The sequence below is a fragment of the Anabrus simplex genome, chromosome 2 (genome assembly GCF_040414725.1).
Source record: "Anabrus simplex isolate iqAnaSimp1 chromosome 2, ASM4041472v1, whole genome shotgun sequence".
In the NCBI taxonomy this organism is placed as follows: domain Eukaryota; kingdom Metazoa; phylum Arthropoda; class Insecta; order Orthoptera; family Tettigoniidae; genus Anabrus; species Anabrus simplex.
In genome coordinates, this window is record NC_090266.1 from 1,038,200,352 (window position 1) to 1,038,217,198 (window position 16,847).

Sequence of the window (16,847 nt, forward strand, 5' to 3'; positions counted from 1 at the left end):
AAAACTGAGCCTTGTGGTACTCCACGTTGATTATGAAGTTCAGTTGATTGAATTCCTCTCAGTTCAACCACTTGCCTTTGATTGTTGGCACAGTAAATTATAATGTTCAGCTGTTCATATTTAACACCATAGTAATTCAATTTTGAAATTAAAAGTGAATGGGAGATACATCCAAACACTTTGCTGATATCAGACTGAGTGACCTACGCAACTTTCTTGTTTTCTAAAGCTTAAATAACATGTTGCAAGGGAGATTCCTTTGCTTCAACTGTTGACTAACCTTTGCAATAGCCAAACTGGTTCTTGCACAGAAAGCTATTAGATTAAAAATAATATAATAGTTCTTGTGTCAATATATACTCTGGAATTTTACCAAAAATATTAATAACTGAAACTGCTCGGAAACAACTGGGGTCATTTACAGGGCCCTTTTTAACAACAGGTGGTACCTTTGCATATTTCTGTCTGAGTGGGGAAACTCCAGTCTGTAAGCAATCATTTATACTAACAGTCAGAGGTTTCAGAATATATAGAACTATAGCCTTGAGGAAGTTATTAGACATTCCATATATATCGTTTCTATCAGAATTTTTTTAATTGGTCACTATACACTTAATTTAATTTTCCATCACTGTTTTCCACACCATGCCCTGCTCAGGAACAAATATTCTGCTGTTGATGAGGTAGCTTAATGCATCCCTATCAGTGGCAGAAATATTCTCATAATTATTATTTACAAATTGAATAAAGTAGTTATTGAATTCATCTGGTGTAATCTCAACTTTGGGCCTACTATATTTAACACTGATATTGCTCTCTCTATTGATTACTTCCCAAACTGCTTTACTTTTATTACCTCCGCTTTCAATATAACATTCATTAGGTTTTCGTTTAGCTGCCATAATAGCTTGTTTATACATACTACTAGCACTTGTGTATAAAGTTGAGGTTTCTGGTCTTTCATTTTCCTTAAAAACTCTATAGCAAAGCTAAAGATGAATTCTCATTATTTCAAGCTCTGGTGTAAACCACTTCAAGGCTGCAAACCTACATTTTGAATCCTTAATTTTATAGACACTTTTATTTGGCGTAGGGACGTGGCGCCCCCATCACCCAGTGGGAAACCACTGCAATCAGCCACCCGAGTACCGGTGGGAGAAATGAAGCATGGAGTATGGAGGAAATGCCATCCCGAGTCGAACATCAGGCTCTCTCCAAGGCTTACAACCTTGGAAGTAACTTGGTCGATGTAAAACTAAACCGACCCCAAACTACAAGTTTTCAACTGCAAAGCATGGAGGAAAATTCAACAGGAAATTGTACCCCAGGTGGTAACCAATCCGCCGTTGCCTTGAGGGAGCCTGCACCTACATGCAAGGAGGTATCGGAGACTCCTAGGAACAAAATCAGCCACAAACACTGAAATTTTTTTGCTACCTTCAATGCCAACTCCCTCTTGAAAGTTGATAAACTCAAACATCTAATGGATGTCCTCTCCCATCATGAAATCCTAATTACAGCAATTCAAGAGTCAAGGTTTACTGATGAACATGCATTTGAATCACAAGGTTATAGAATCTTCAAAGGGAAAACTGGCAAACGTGTAATGAAAACTGTTCCACACCTTGGCACAGGATTTATTGTCAGCAGGAAAATTATTGATTCAGTCACTGATTTCAGCTCTCCCAACAGCAGGGTCTCGATGCTTAGCTTTTGGAGTATGAACAACATACACACGCTTGTGAACGTACATGTGCCAATCAACCAGGCAAACGAGAAAGAAGAGAAAAATTCTGGGAGGACCGGGAAGATGTTATATAAAAATTCCTGACAAACACACAATCATTTTGCTTGGAGACTTCAATGCCCAGATTGGCAAAGAAAGGAAATTCCAAAATATCGTTGGGAACTATCCAGCCCACAGACGAACCAACCGAAATGGGGAAAGGCTTATAGAGCTTTGTAAGGCATTCAATCTTGTTCTTAAGTCAACAGCCTTCAAACATCTACGGAGAAAACAAAAGACATGGATATCACCAAATCCTCACTTGGGAGAATTTCAAATAGATCATGTTGCCATTGCACGAAAAGCAACACAAGAGACCAAAATGTTAAAACCCTGAGAAGTGCTAACCTTGACTCAGACCACTATCTATCCAAGATCAAAATTAAGCTTCATCCAAGAAACACCAAAAGAGTTAAGATAAAGAAAACTAGCAAATTTGATACAGAAAAGCTGAAAACCAGCGAAGAATTCACTCAGAAACTTCAGTCTTTGGACACAGAAAATTGGGAGCAACTGAAAAATGCCATTGTTGAAATGGCTGAGGAGACAGTATTGCTAAAGAAACCACAGAAGCATCTGTGGTGGACTCAAGAATGTGATGAAGCCATAACACAAAGACAAATCGCTTGGCAAAGATGGAATTTCCTGAAGAATCCAGAAAGATATGAAGACTTTTTGGAGGCTAGGAAATATGCAGCGAAAGTGATCTGCTAAGTAAAGCGCGCATTTGACAAAAACCAACTGACACAGATCGAGCAGGACTTCAATAAGAATAATACTAGGGATTTCTATAGAACCTTCAAATGCAACCTTACCAAGTACACCCCACCAAATCTACATTTCCGAGATCACAATGGAAAAGTTGCCTACAACGACAAGGATAACTGCCAAATCGTGGCTAAATATTTTGAAGCTCTTCTTAACTGCGAAGAACCAGAATCAGAATTCACCTTTGAAGAATCCAGACATCCCAACCCAGACTCTTCTCCCCCCAAAAAGAGGAAACCAAACAGATAATTACATCATTAAAGAACAACAAAGCACCTGGAGAAGATGCGATAATTACTGAACTCTGGAAGTCTGCAGGTGAAAAGGCGATCGATAAACTAACTGAGATCATTTGCGAGATCTGGGAAACAGAGAAGATCCCAAATGATTGGACAGTAGCCCTGATTCATCCCCTACATCAGAAAGGTGACAAAACAGATGTAAACAACTATCGCGGCATCTCCCTTCTCTCAGTAACATACAAAATTCTTTCCAAAGCCCTTCAAACTCGGGCAGAAGAGCAACTTGATTCACAGTTGGGTGAATACCAAGGAGGCTTTAGAAAAGGACGATCTTGTGCAGAGCAGATCATGAACCTTAAGTCTGTCTTGTCGTACCTAAAATACAGGAATAAGAATTTTGTAGTTACTTTTGTTGACTTCCAAAAAGCCTACGACTCCATAGATCGACACACACTCCTCCGCATTCTGAAGGAAATGGGCTTAGATAACAAAACGAGAGCTATCATTCAACAGACCTTAACCAGCACTACGTCCAGAGTGAAATTCAGGGGAGAAATTTCGAACGTCTTCGAAATCAAGACTGGTGTTAGGCAAGGGGATGGACTATCACCGCTTCTCTTCAACTGCGTTCTGGAGAAAATCATTCGGGAATGGCGCAAGGAGATGTGCAAGGAAGAGGATATAAGAAAGATTATCTTATCATAGACTGCCTAGCTTTTGCAGATGACCTAGCGATCTTTTATGATTCCCTAGATACTGCTGAAAAACAAATTAACCAACTGAGAATCCAAGCAGAAAAAGCTGGCCTCCAAATCTCTTTCCAAAAAACAGAGTTTATAACCAACATCAAGCCAACTCCCAGAGAGCTCATTGTGGAACAGGGAAAAATCAAGCTAAAGAAAGAAAAATCCTGAGAAAGATTCTTGGACCAATCAAAGAAAATGGTGAGTACAAGAGACGACACAAAAGTGATCTGTACCAGCATATGGAGATTATAACGGACACGATTCGGAAAAGGAGGATTAATTTTTATGGCCATACAGCACGCATGAGCACACAGAGATAGACCAATAGGATCTTTTCCTACTTTCTTAACAAGAAAACCAAGGGACCCTGGTTAATCGAAGTTGAAAAAGACCTTCAAGAAATAGGAATCACACTCGAAGACATCCAGAAACGTGCTCCTCTCTAGAAAAAGCTCCAGGGATACAAGAGGTTCCAAGAAAGGCCAAAGTTGAAAACAGGCAAGAGGTGGACTGATGAAAGAAAGGAGGCTCACAGAACGAGAATGCGTGAGTACTGGGGAAGAATTAAAGCTCAACTATCAGTTGTATTGGAGTTGAATATTTAACAGCATCGTTATTAATAATAATAATATAAAGAAAATTATATCGTACACATGGTTTATTAAAACAGTTAAAATTTTGTTAAACTAATATACTGATGGTAAAAGAAAGGGAATGAGTGTAACAATATGAGATACCACTTCAGTGTTGCTTATGGAAACAAAGCAGGCACAACGATGACTTCTTGGAACAGTCCTCACGGAAAGGTGGACACTTTCTTGCAGTGCTTCTGAGCATAAGTCCTGTCATGGATATTCACTAGTTCTGCGTAACAACTGACGCAACGTTTACGTACTTTTCAATTTCGGCCATCCTTTTCTTCTGTTTCCTTCAAAATATGACGGCGTTTGGGAGAAGTGGAGAGAGTAGCTGCTGTTCTTATGCTGTTCCCCAAAATTCCAACGACCAACTCCTCTCTAAATTTTCCAATTTGCAATTTCTTCCCCATTACTTCATTGTGTAAAATGAGCGCATTCACAATAGCAGTTCCAAGTAGAAGTTCCAGCGCAACTTTATGATATCACCTAATTGTTCTGCATAAAGACCGCCAATTTCAGTGAGGTCGCCGGCGGGTCACAGAGTGCGCGCGAACCCCGTGGACGATGAGACCCGCCGGGCGGTCTCAGCACACAGTGTACACAGTGCACCCTAATGCCTATAGGCCGTACTTAAGATATGTAATAGTATGTAATATATCCATTAGAGTTCACGTATCTCTTCACTTCGTTCCTAACGAATAAACTCGGAAAACAATACGTCGTGGTCAACGTGTTAGACAAAAGTTCCAAATAATTAAGAATGCAGTCCGGCCGCGGGTTCAGTACCGCCAAGGCACCCAAGACGACACCACGCCGGATCTCCTTAAGGATTTGATCCATATTAAAAATGCTTATAGGGATCAAACTGACCGGGTGGAATACCTGGACCTAGCCCGGGAAGTGCGAAATCGATTGCTGGAAAGAAAGATTGAAAAATGGGAGGAAACTCTCCGTAATCTATTAGAAAACGAGTCAGATCGCGAATTTTGGAGAAGATGACAATGCTGTTAGTGAATGGGAATGTAGGTTCGGATACATGAAGAGAATAGGTGGCAAAGATGGATGCTGTGGTAGAAACATCATGGGAATACCAAGGAACAAATAATGATGTGTGTAATGATGGGAAAAAGTGAACATCATGGTGGAATGATGAAATGAGTCCAGTTGATAAATGTAAAAAGGAAGGCATATCAGAAATGGTTTCAAACAAGGTCTGGAGCAGACAGAGAATTATACATAGATGAAAGAAACAGAACGAAGCAAATAACTGCTGTATCCAAGAAGAAGTTGTGGGAAGATTTTGGCAATAACCTGAAAAGGCTAGATCATGTACCATGGAAACATTCCTTGTCAGTAATAATCAAAGAATGGGAGTGGAAAAAGGAAATGAATAGTGTCTTAGGTAAATCAGGTGAACTCATAGTAGATCCCAGGAAATCAATATACTTATGGAAGGAATTTCTCGAATACCTTCTTAACATAAAGGGCAATACTTCTGTTGATGTCATGAACAACAGAGTTCATGGAGAAGATCACAATGTTGTTAGTGAAATTACACTTAGAGAATTGAAAGGAATGGTAGATAAACTCCATTGTCATAAGGCAGTACATATGGAAGGAGAGATATTGGGGTAAGTCATAGATGTGATGGCTTCATAGTACTAACATTACCATGAAATATTAGTAAGATTACAGGGTGAACGCAGCAATTGAACATATATAAAGCAAGGAAACAGGAAGGTTTGCAATGGCTATCAAGGTATGTCATTGATCGGAAGACCAGGCAAGGATTTCATGGCCATTTTGGATGGGAGGGAGCAGTCTGTCGTTGAGAGTATGTTGGATGGGAAACAGTGTAGTTTTAGACCACAGAAGGGCTGCCAGGAACATATTTCCAATATACGCCACGTAACTGAAAAATGCTACAAAAGGAATAGGTACCATAGTGTGTGTTCTTTTGATGTTCAGAAGGCATATGACAGAGTACCAACGGAAAAAATGTTAGCTATACTGGGGGATTATAGGACAATTTTATTTTACTAAAAGCAAGTAAAGGTATTTATGTTGACAAATAGGCTACAGTGTGAATTGATGATAGAATGAAATCTGGGTTCAATGTACTTAGAGTTGTTAGAAGAGACTGTAATCTTTCACCTTTGTTGTTCATAGTTTACATGGATCATCTACTGAAAGGTGTGACAGGGAAGGATTTAGTTAGGTGGAATGCAGTAATGTGTTTGGCTTATACCCACAAATTGGTCACAATGGCAGAATGTGCTGAAAGCCTGCTGTTTAATATCTTGGAACCTGAAAACAAGAGCAATGTGTATGATATAAAAATTAGCCATTCAAAGACTAAAATGTTTTTAGGAGGGAAGGAACCTGAGAGAATTGAGAAAGGCCGACCCCACTCCACAAGCTGGGTCGCGTGTGTCACTAACCCCTTCCTGGAAGTACCGAAAGGAGCTACCATGGGACTTGCACGTAACAATAATTTATTTTTTGCTACTTGTTTAGCGTTGCATGAACGCATGGAAGGTTTCCTGCGACGGAAGGATGGGAAAGTGCTAGGATTGCAAAGTTCCTGGCCGTGGCATTAATTAAGGTATAGCACCTGCATTTGCCTGATGTAAAAATGGGAAACCACGGAAAAACATCTTCAGGGCTGCCGACGGTGGGTTTCGAACCTACTATATCATCCGTCCAGAGATCTTACGCGCTTCAGAATGTCTTGCAATGAACATGAAAATCCTGATCAAGAAACTGGAGGCCAAAGAAAGGAAGATTTTGAGAAAAATCTTAGGTCCCGTCAAAGATAATGAGGTGTACAGAAGACAGCACGACGACGAACTATACACCCACGTAGAGAAGATTACCGATACCTTGCGGGGAAGAAGAACTACCTTTTATGGGCATGTGACACGAACGCACGAAACAAGACTCACCAACCGCATCATTACCTTTTTTAAGCAGGAGAAAACCAAAGGGGCTTGGTTCATTGAGGTGGACAGAGACCTTGAAGAAATGGGAATCACACGTAATGACATCCAGGAGCGTGTCCCGCTTGAGAAGAAACTTCAAGCGTTCCAGAGTTTCCGAGACAAGCCAAAATTAAAAACAGGAAAGACATGGACACAGAAGAGGAAAGAACGACACCATGAACGCATGCGGAAGTACCCCTGGGCAGACATCAAAGCCGGAAGTAGCCAGTTGAAATGATGTGGTCCAAAGTTGGCCTAAACGACATGAATAATAATGATAATAATAATAATAATAATAATAATAATAATAATAATAATAATAATAATAATCAGTACTTGTATTCTATAAATAAACTAGCAAGATACTCGTGCTTCGCTACGGTATTATACTGAAATTTATAACTGAATGCTTTTTGTTTTAGATATATAATCCGCCAAAATTCGCGATCTGACTCGTTTTCTGCGAGAATCCGCCAAAATTCGCGATCTGACTCGTTTTCTAATAGATTACGGCAAGTTTCCTCCCATTTTTCAATCTTTCTTTCCAGCAATCGATTTCGCACTTCCCGGGCTAGGTCCAGGTATTCCACCCGGTCAGTTTGATCCCTAAATCTTTGCCATCTTTTCCTATAAGCATTTTTAATATGGATCAAATCCTTAAGGAGATCCAGCGTGGTGTCGTCTTGGGTGCCTTGGTGGTACTGAACCCGCGGCCGGACTGCATTCTTAATCATTACCCGTCCAGGACCAGTTTCCAGCGCGGTCCGCACATTTGATGACGGTCCAGAACATTATTATTATTATTATTATTATTATTATTATTATTATTATTATTATTATTATTATTATTATTATTATTATTATTATTATTATTATTATTATTATAGATGTTCTGGACCACACAGCAAGATGCAAGACTGCTACTTGGCGGTAAATTACATCTGCTGCCATTGTCATTGTTGACAATGTGACCAGCACCATTGTCACGCGTAGGCAGGTGTGCGGGATTTGTGGCGATACGAAGGACATACTTCCGTGTATTATTGACCTTATTATAGAGGTGAACAATTTGACGGTCAATCTCATTCCTATCGTTTATTTCAAATGTGTTTAAATTTTTATTTATATGGTGGAAGAATCTACTGTAATCTAAGAACGTTCTCCGAAGGAATAGATGGCTGTTGAAAACGAACCCAGGAAAGATTAAAAATGATTGGTTTAAGATCAGAATAAGTACATCGAAAATCTACAGCCTGTTTCCAGTCATTCGACATGGTCAGGAATGGAATGAATAAAGCCCCATCTAGCGGCGACAATAGGAATTGTGGGGGCTGCCGAAGCACTCTTCTGGGGCAATGATCGATGAATGACAAATGAAATAAAATGTTGGACAGTGTTGCTGGAATGAATGATGACAGGGAAAACCCGAGTATCCGGAGAAAAACCTGTCCCGCCTCCGTTTTGTCCAGCACGAATGTCATATGGAGTGACCGGGATTTGAACCACGGAACTCAGCTGTGAGAGTCCGGCACGCTGCCGCCTGAGCAACGGTGGCTCCTTGTAAGTACATTATGAACAGTAAAATCAATTGGTCTCACCTCCTTTTAAATACCGTCGCCGTTAAGTTTATTTACACCCCCCCCCAAAAAAAATTAAAAGAAGGCGTGTTTCTTTATGTTTAAAGGAGATTCCAAACACCAATGTTCACGTCTATTACCTTCAGTTTTGAGATATAAGTATCCCCATAAAAATAATTCACTTTTATTTCACTTCCTTTCAAATCCTCACCCCGCCCCCCCCCCCCCCCCAAGTGATGTTTCCGGCAAAAAATACTTGTTCCTTTAATAGTAAAGGATCTTCTAAATACCAATTATCACGACTCTAACTTTTTCAGTTTTGATTTATGTGTCCTCATGAAAGGAATTCAACTCCTTTTCACTCCCGTCCCCCAAGATGATTCCCCCCCCCCCCCAACCAAAACGCATTTTTCTTTGTTTCAAAGGAGATCCAAACACCAATTTTCACGTCTGTAACAACTTTAGTTTTTATTAGATGTATGTATTCTCATACAATTAAGTCAATTAATTTTTCAATTCTTTCACCCCCCCCCCCCCAATACATTGGATTTTCCGAGAATACGTGTTTCTTTACTTTTAAAGCAGATTCCAAATATCAAATTTCACGTCTGTAACATCTTCCTTTTAGAGATATCAGTAGCCTAATTAAAGGAATTCAACACCATTTTAGTTACTTTTACCCCCCTACACCCAAGTGGCATTTCCGAAAACTAAAAATACACGTTTCTTTATTTTTAATAGAGATAAAAAATACCATTTTCACTTCTGTAACATGTTAATTTTTTTATATATACTGTATAAATACTCATTTTAAAATTTCCCCCCCTTTTAGTTCCCCTTAAGTGGAGTTTCCAGAAACAAATCACCTATGTTTCTTTACATTTACAGGAGATTCCAAATACTCACTTTTTACGTCTGTAACATTTTATATTTCTCAGATATTCTGTAGATATAGTCTTTCAAAAAATTCACCCCAATTTGTCACTAAAGTTTAACCGCCATTAATCGGATTTTCCAAAAACAAAAAATACGTGTTTCTTTTTTTTTAAAGGAGATCCCATATACAAATTTTCAGTTCTGTAATATCTTCAGTTTCTGAGATATATGTATCCTTAGTAAAAGCATTCAACCCATTATTCATCCTTTTACACCCCTCCTATTGGGATTTACAGAAAACAAAAAAATACGTGTTCCTTTATTTTTAAAGGACATTCTAAATACCAATTTTTATATCTGTAAACTTTTAAAATTTTAAGATGTAGGCACACTCATTTTTAAAATTCACCCCCCTTTTCACCCTCCATTATTTGGATTTTCCAAAAACGAATAAATACCTGTTTCTTTATTTTTAAAGCCAACGGCCGTAGCCGTGTTGAAACACCGGATCCCGTGAGATTTCCGAAGTTAAGCAACATAGGGCGTGGTCAGGAGTTGGATGGGTTGCCACGCGCTGTTGGTGAGGAGTAAGGGAATGGAGGAGCGGAAAGGAACTGGCCACCCTACCGCAAGTAAACTCCGGCTCAGGGACACCTCTGTGGAGGTTCGGACCTGCCTTCGGGCAGAATAACCCTTACCTTACCTTATTTTTAAAGTAGATACCAAATACCAATTTTCAGGTCTGTAACATCTTCAGGTTCTGAAATATAAGTAGCCTCATTAATGGCATTCAACCCATTTTCACCTTTTTCCACTCTTCCTATTGGGATTTCTCGAAAACAAAAAATACGTGTTTCTTTATTTTTAAAGGAGATTCTAAATACCAATTTTACATCTATAAACTTTAAAAGTTTTGACATATAGACGCACTCATTTTAAAAATTCACCCCCTTTTCACCCTCCCATTAATTGGATTTTCCAAAATAAAAAAATACGTGTTTCTTTATTTTTAAAAGAGATCAAAAGTAGACCTACCAATTTTCAGGTCTGTAATATCTTCAGTTTCGGAGATATAAGTACCGGTGTCCTGATTAAAGGCATTCAACCCATTTTTCACCCTTTTTCACCCCTCCTATTGGGATTAAAAAAATACGCGTCTCCTTATTTTTAAAGAAGATTCTAAATACCAATTTTTACATGTGTAAACTTTTAAAATTTTGAGATATAGATACACTCATTTTAAAATTTCACCCCCCTTTTCACCCGCCTTAGCGACGGAATATCCAAAAATCCTCTCTTAGCGAGCACGTACATCTTAATATGAATACATCCGCAAAATTTCATTTCTTTATGTCCAGTAGTTTTGGCTCGGTGATGATGAATCAATCAGTCAGTCAGTCAGTCAGTCAGTCAGTCAGGACAAGTTATTTTATATATATAGATGGTACTCTTTAAGCGGTCTGTGGCTCATATTAAGAAATTCTAATCTTAAATAAGGCCTAATAATCAGCGGCAGGTGAAGTGTCCCGTATTTTCATGCTTGTAATCTGGTCACCCTATCCACGTTGTGTGAGTAACATCGGCTGCAGAACAATGAGATGTCTATCACTGTTGATACTGTGCATGTTTTCAATTACCAGCATACATTGTTTGTAGGCAGGGGCGTAATAATGTTACACGGGCCCGTCTGCCAAAACAACAATTCGGTTCCCCTCAAATAAAATTATAAATTTAATTGAGTATAAATGTAATTACAGCAGATAGGAACAACGCAGTGTATTGTCATGTTATATGAAGAAAGGGATTATTCGTTACTGTAAGAGTATAATTAAATAATGTTTAATAGGTTTAATTTATCTGTCTCCGAGGTTCAACGGCTAAGCTGCTGAACTGCCAACCACGCACAACTTAGATGTTTGTAGTTTAACTTTCATTTTTTCAGTAACTACAGAACTATACCCTGTAACCAATACCGAAGTCTCGGTTATAATACTTTATTCCATTTCAACACAAAAATATACAATTAAAATTTAAGTTAATCAAAATCTGTTCAAAAATTATTTAAAAATAGAAACCGCACAAATGACAAGCCTACTCTATTAACTTCACGCAAAGAGAGCACGTTCGAAACTGAGTTCACTGATTGTTACTACAACAACTTCTCATTGGCATTATACACTGATGTGGAATGAATGTGTGACAACAGTTACATGTTCTGCAAAATTTGTGTACACAATAGGAAGGTATAATTTTCTAACTAAAATATAATATTTTGGTATTAATTTTCCTTGTTGTAATTATGTTTCAATAGTTTGGTGCAGATCTCGTCCGACTGTTGGCTGAATGGTAATCTTCTTAGCCTTCGGTTCAGAGGGTCCCGGGTTCGATTCCCGGGGATTTTAATCGCTTCTGATTAATTCTTCTGGCCCGGGGACTGGGTGTTCGTGTCCGTCCCAACACTCTCCTCTTCATATTCACACAACGCAACACACTACACTACCAACCACCACAGAAACACGTCACTGTGATTACATCCCTCCATATAGGGTTGGCGTCAGGAAGGGCATCCGGCCGTAAAACAGGGCCAAATCCATATGTTCTACGCAGTTCGTACCAGCGACCCCACAGGTATGGGGAAAGAGGTAGGAAAAGAAGAAGAAGAAGAAGAATTTGGTACAGATCTTTTGTGAGGACCTTGTCACGGTGTTCCGAGACACGGCAACGGCAAGCATTTGTTTACAGCTGTGGCGTATTACACTCATTACAATAAACTGCTGATAGATGCAATCAAGAGGCAATTCCTCTATGTACAAATTGTTTAAAAAAATAAAGAGAGATTGTTCCGATCGATTCTACAAAATCGCCCTGAAAATTTCCATGCAGCATATTATTTCTATTTTTCACTGGGAGTTTACGGGGCCCCTTAAAGGCCCGGGTCTGGGACCTAACGTTACGCCCCTGTTTGTAGCAGTGTACAGCTCATGCTCTAAACAGTGAACAAAAAAGGTATATGTACGTTTGCCAGTAAATTTTGTATTGTAATTATGGTTCCAGAGTGAGTTTAGCATCAGGTAGTGGCTGGTAACAAATCAGTTGCTCACAAACATTAGCAAGTGTCATGAAGCAGTATTTTGCAAATTATATCATTTACTGTCACCTGTGTTGCAGAAATACATGAGCTTTTCATTTCATACTTTTAATAAAACCAATGAACAGCTCCCGAATTACAGACAGAAAGCTTTTGTTTCGTACAGGTTCCGTGCGTTCACTGCGTGTTGTAATGGGGAAACCACCCGAGACTGGCGTTACCATACCAGTGGCTACCGTGATCTAAACTGTAACAAAAAAGAAAGGAAAAAACCCAGAATGGTGCGCCTCTCAGGTGTCGTGGTTAGTGTGATTAGCTGCCCGGCTCTGCCACGAAATTTGAGAAGTGGTAGGAGAACTGGAACGGGGTCTAGTCAGCCCTGGGAGGTCGTATGGCTTTTAGTTCCAGGACGGGTTCGGCTCGCCAGGTGCAGGTCTTTCTATTTGACTCTTGTAGGCGACCTGCGCGTCGTGATGAGGATGAAATGATGATGAAGACAACACATACACTCAGCCCCCGGGCCATTGGAATTAACCAATTAAGGTTAACATCGCCGACCCAGCGGAGAATCGAACCCGGGACCCTCTGAACCGAAGGCCAGTACGCTGACTGTTCAGCCAACGAGTCGGACAACCCTGGGTGGTCAAATGAGTAGAGGGAGGTTCGATTCCCACCTCATCAGCCATCCTCGAAGTGGTTTTTTTATCGTTTCCTACTTCTCCAGGCAAAGGCCATGGCCGCTTCCTTCCCTCTTCCTTGCATACCCCTTCCATTCTTCCCATCCCCCACAAGGCCCCTGTTCAGCATAACAGGTAAGGCCGCCCGAGCGAGGTACTGACCCTCCTCTCTACTTGTATCACTGAATAAATGTCTCACGCTCCAGGACACTGCCCTCGAGGCGCCAGAGGTGGGATTCTTCCCTAAGTCCGAGTGAAAAACCAACCCTGGAGGGTAAATGGATTAAATAAAACTTAAACTAAACAAGGAACATCAGCAGGTCCTCAATGTTAAATGTCGAACCATTGTACACGTCTGCCCAGCCTGTATCAAAAGGAAAGTACAGTGCTCTGGTATCTTTGTTGAAGTCAATTCCTCCAGCTCTAACTTCAGAATACCGGGTATTTTTTATGAAAACCACCTAGCGAGTTAGCCGTGCGGTTAGGGTCACGCAGATGTAAGCTTGCATTCGATAGATAATCGTTTCGAACCCGCCTCCCCTCGGAGATGTTTTTCGGCGGTTTCCTGTTTTCACACCAGGCAAATGCTGGGCCTGTAGATTAATTAAGGCACAGCCGCTTCCCTCCCACTCCTAACCCTTTCCTATCCCATCGTCGCCCTAAGACATATCTGTGTCAGTGCGAGGTAAAGCACATTGTAAAAATGTATGGAAACCTCCTCCTAAGGAAAGGCCAAAGCAACGAGGTGATAGAGACCAAGCCTCACCCGACAGCGGGTAAATAAAGCGACTTTTCCGCGAATTCCTTATATCAATTTTGTTAAATTTAAATGAAATGCAGTAAAGGGAACCAAATATGAAAGATTCTTGCATTTTTCTACAAGTGTTCAGTCAGTTCCCAATTTTGTGGAAGGAAGCGGCCGTGACCTTACTTAAGTTACAGCTCCAGCATTTGCCTGGTGTGAAAATGGAAAACCACAGAAAACCATCTTCAGGGCTGCCAACATTGGGTTTCGAACCACTATCTCGTGACGCAAACTCACAGCTACGTGACCCGATTCGCTTAGCCAACTAGCTCGATATGTATGTATGTATGTATGTATGTATGTATGTATGTATGTATGTATGTATGTATGTATGTGTCAGTGGCGTATGCTGGGATCAAGACGTGGGCTACCGATAGATTTACGTTATCGCTTTTCGATAGTTCGTTTAGTGAAAGTCAAGCCTTAACCGTTTTGAGCTGCAGCCAATAGCCAACGGAGAAGCCTGCTGTGTTGTCAAGGCTGTTTGACAATCTACTGCCCTGGCCTCTGCTACTGTCAATAATCAACACCTGAAGACCTGATCAGCGAAGATTTAAAATGGAAATGGCGTATGGCTTTTAGTGCCAGGAGATCCCAGGACGGGTTCGGTTCGCCAGGTGCAGGTCGTTTGATTGGACTACCGTAGGCGACCTGCGCGTCTTGATGAGGATGAAATGATGATGAAGACAACACACACACCCAGCCCCCGTGCAGGAAAATTAGCCAATGATGGTTAAATTTCCCGACCCTGCCGGTAATCGAACCCGGGACCCCTGTGACCAAAGGCCAGCACGCTAACCATTTTGCCAATCAGTGGAGATGATAGCCTAAGTTTTAGCAAATTAATGTCTGGCTATGTGGCTAAATGGATAGAAAACTTGTCTTTGGTACGGTGCCCCGGTTCATTTCTCTGAATCAACACCCTCGCATTCTTAATTCTCCTGGCTTAGGGACTGAGTGTTTATGATGTCTTCCCCATTCATTTCATCTTCATTAGGTTACCACCAAGCCTATACATATGCCATGCACTATTATTATTATTATTATTATTATTATTATTATTATTATTATTATTATTATTATTATTATTATTATTGTACCGGGAGATACGTCTCAACGCCGAGCATTCAAAATTAGCGCCTAAATGAACTCCTCTATCGAACTAAAGTGGAAACTACTACAACTGGAACTTAGAACTTTAATCAGAAGATGTCACCACTAAAATATTGAGTAATTTTGTTATTGTGAAGTTTCCTAAACTGACTGAATTTCTCCTAGTTTTGTTTGCTATACATCAAGAAGTATGGACATTTCTCCACAGATGACACTACCAAAAAACTAGCCAATATTTCTGTAATTAATTTTCAACCTATCACAGGCTTCTTGTTCGATTTTGTGTGTTACTTTTGAACTCAACCAATAAAATTGAATGGGTGTGGCTAGTTTAGTCTTGAATGATCTCGAACCTTCCCTGAGGGTTTACAAACTGCGGTTTTTCTAGTTTCTTGGCCAATTGATCGACGTCTATCTGAGTGTGTGTGTTTAGCAGCAGGCGGGCGGCCTCTTTCTTGTTTAAATACCATATTTGCTTCTTTTGGTCCCTGTCAATATATAGTTTCTGACAATGCTAAAGCCTTTACATCCAACCTCTTCCCAAAATCATGTTTTGATCTGTCTATATCACATGCAACTACATCGGCGTATTATCCTCAACCATCTCTGGCTGAGCGGGTCAATCGTAATCTTAGATCGGCTCTCATCGCATTTCATCATGAAGATTATTCCAGGTGGGAAACGTCCCTGCATTGGTTGACCTTTGCTTTAAATTCTGCGGTTCATGAGTCCCATAAGTTCACACCTGCTTCTCTGATGTTTAAATTTCTTCCTAACACGCCGCTCTCTAACCTTTGGTCACTTAATGATATTTTACCAGAGACAATAGATCCCGATAATATTAGGGATCTGTGGAAGAAGGCTAAGCACAACCTGAAGGTTTCTCATGAAAAGGTTAGGGAAAGATATGATCGTGGACGGAGGCAGACCAATATAAAAGTCGGAGATCAAGTCATGGTTAGAAACTTTGTTACCGCGGGCAAGCTTGCCCCCAGATTTCATTGGCCGTGCACTATATTAGATTTTTTGACGCCAGTTACATTATTAGTAAGCGATTCAGCCACAGAGAGGATCTTTAGAGTGCACCTCTCTCAGGTGAAACCTGTGTAATTGCCTTGTTAACTTTAACCATCAACATTTAGGAGGAGTTTGAAGGTTATATTTGTGTGTGTATGTGTGTGTGTGTGTGTGTGTGTGTGTGTGTGTGTGTGTGTGTGTGTGTGTGTGTGTGTGTGTGTGTGTGTTGATTGGAGGCCTTTTGCCCTATTATTTTATTTAATTATGTATATGATCTGTATTACGATCTTCCCCTCTGGTTTTTCTGCTTTCAATTCCCTGGTGGCCATTACCAAGCCCCCGTCTCCTGCATCCACGCACTATTGGCACACACTCTCCTTCCACGCCGCCCGCCCCTCCGCATCACAAATAAAGATTGTACTCTCAAGTCTCCAACGACACTTCTCTGTCGCCTAGAGCTTACTGTTTCAGTGCCCCCTCAGCCATCAGCCGCCGTGCAGCAACATCCGGCGAGATAAACTAGAACGAGGTAT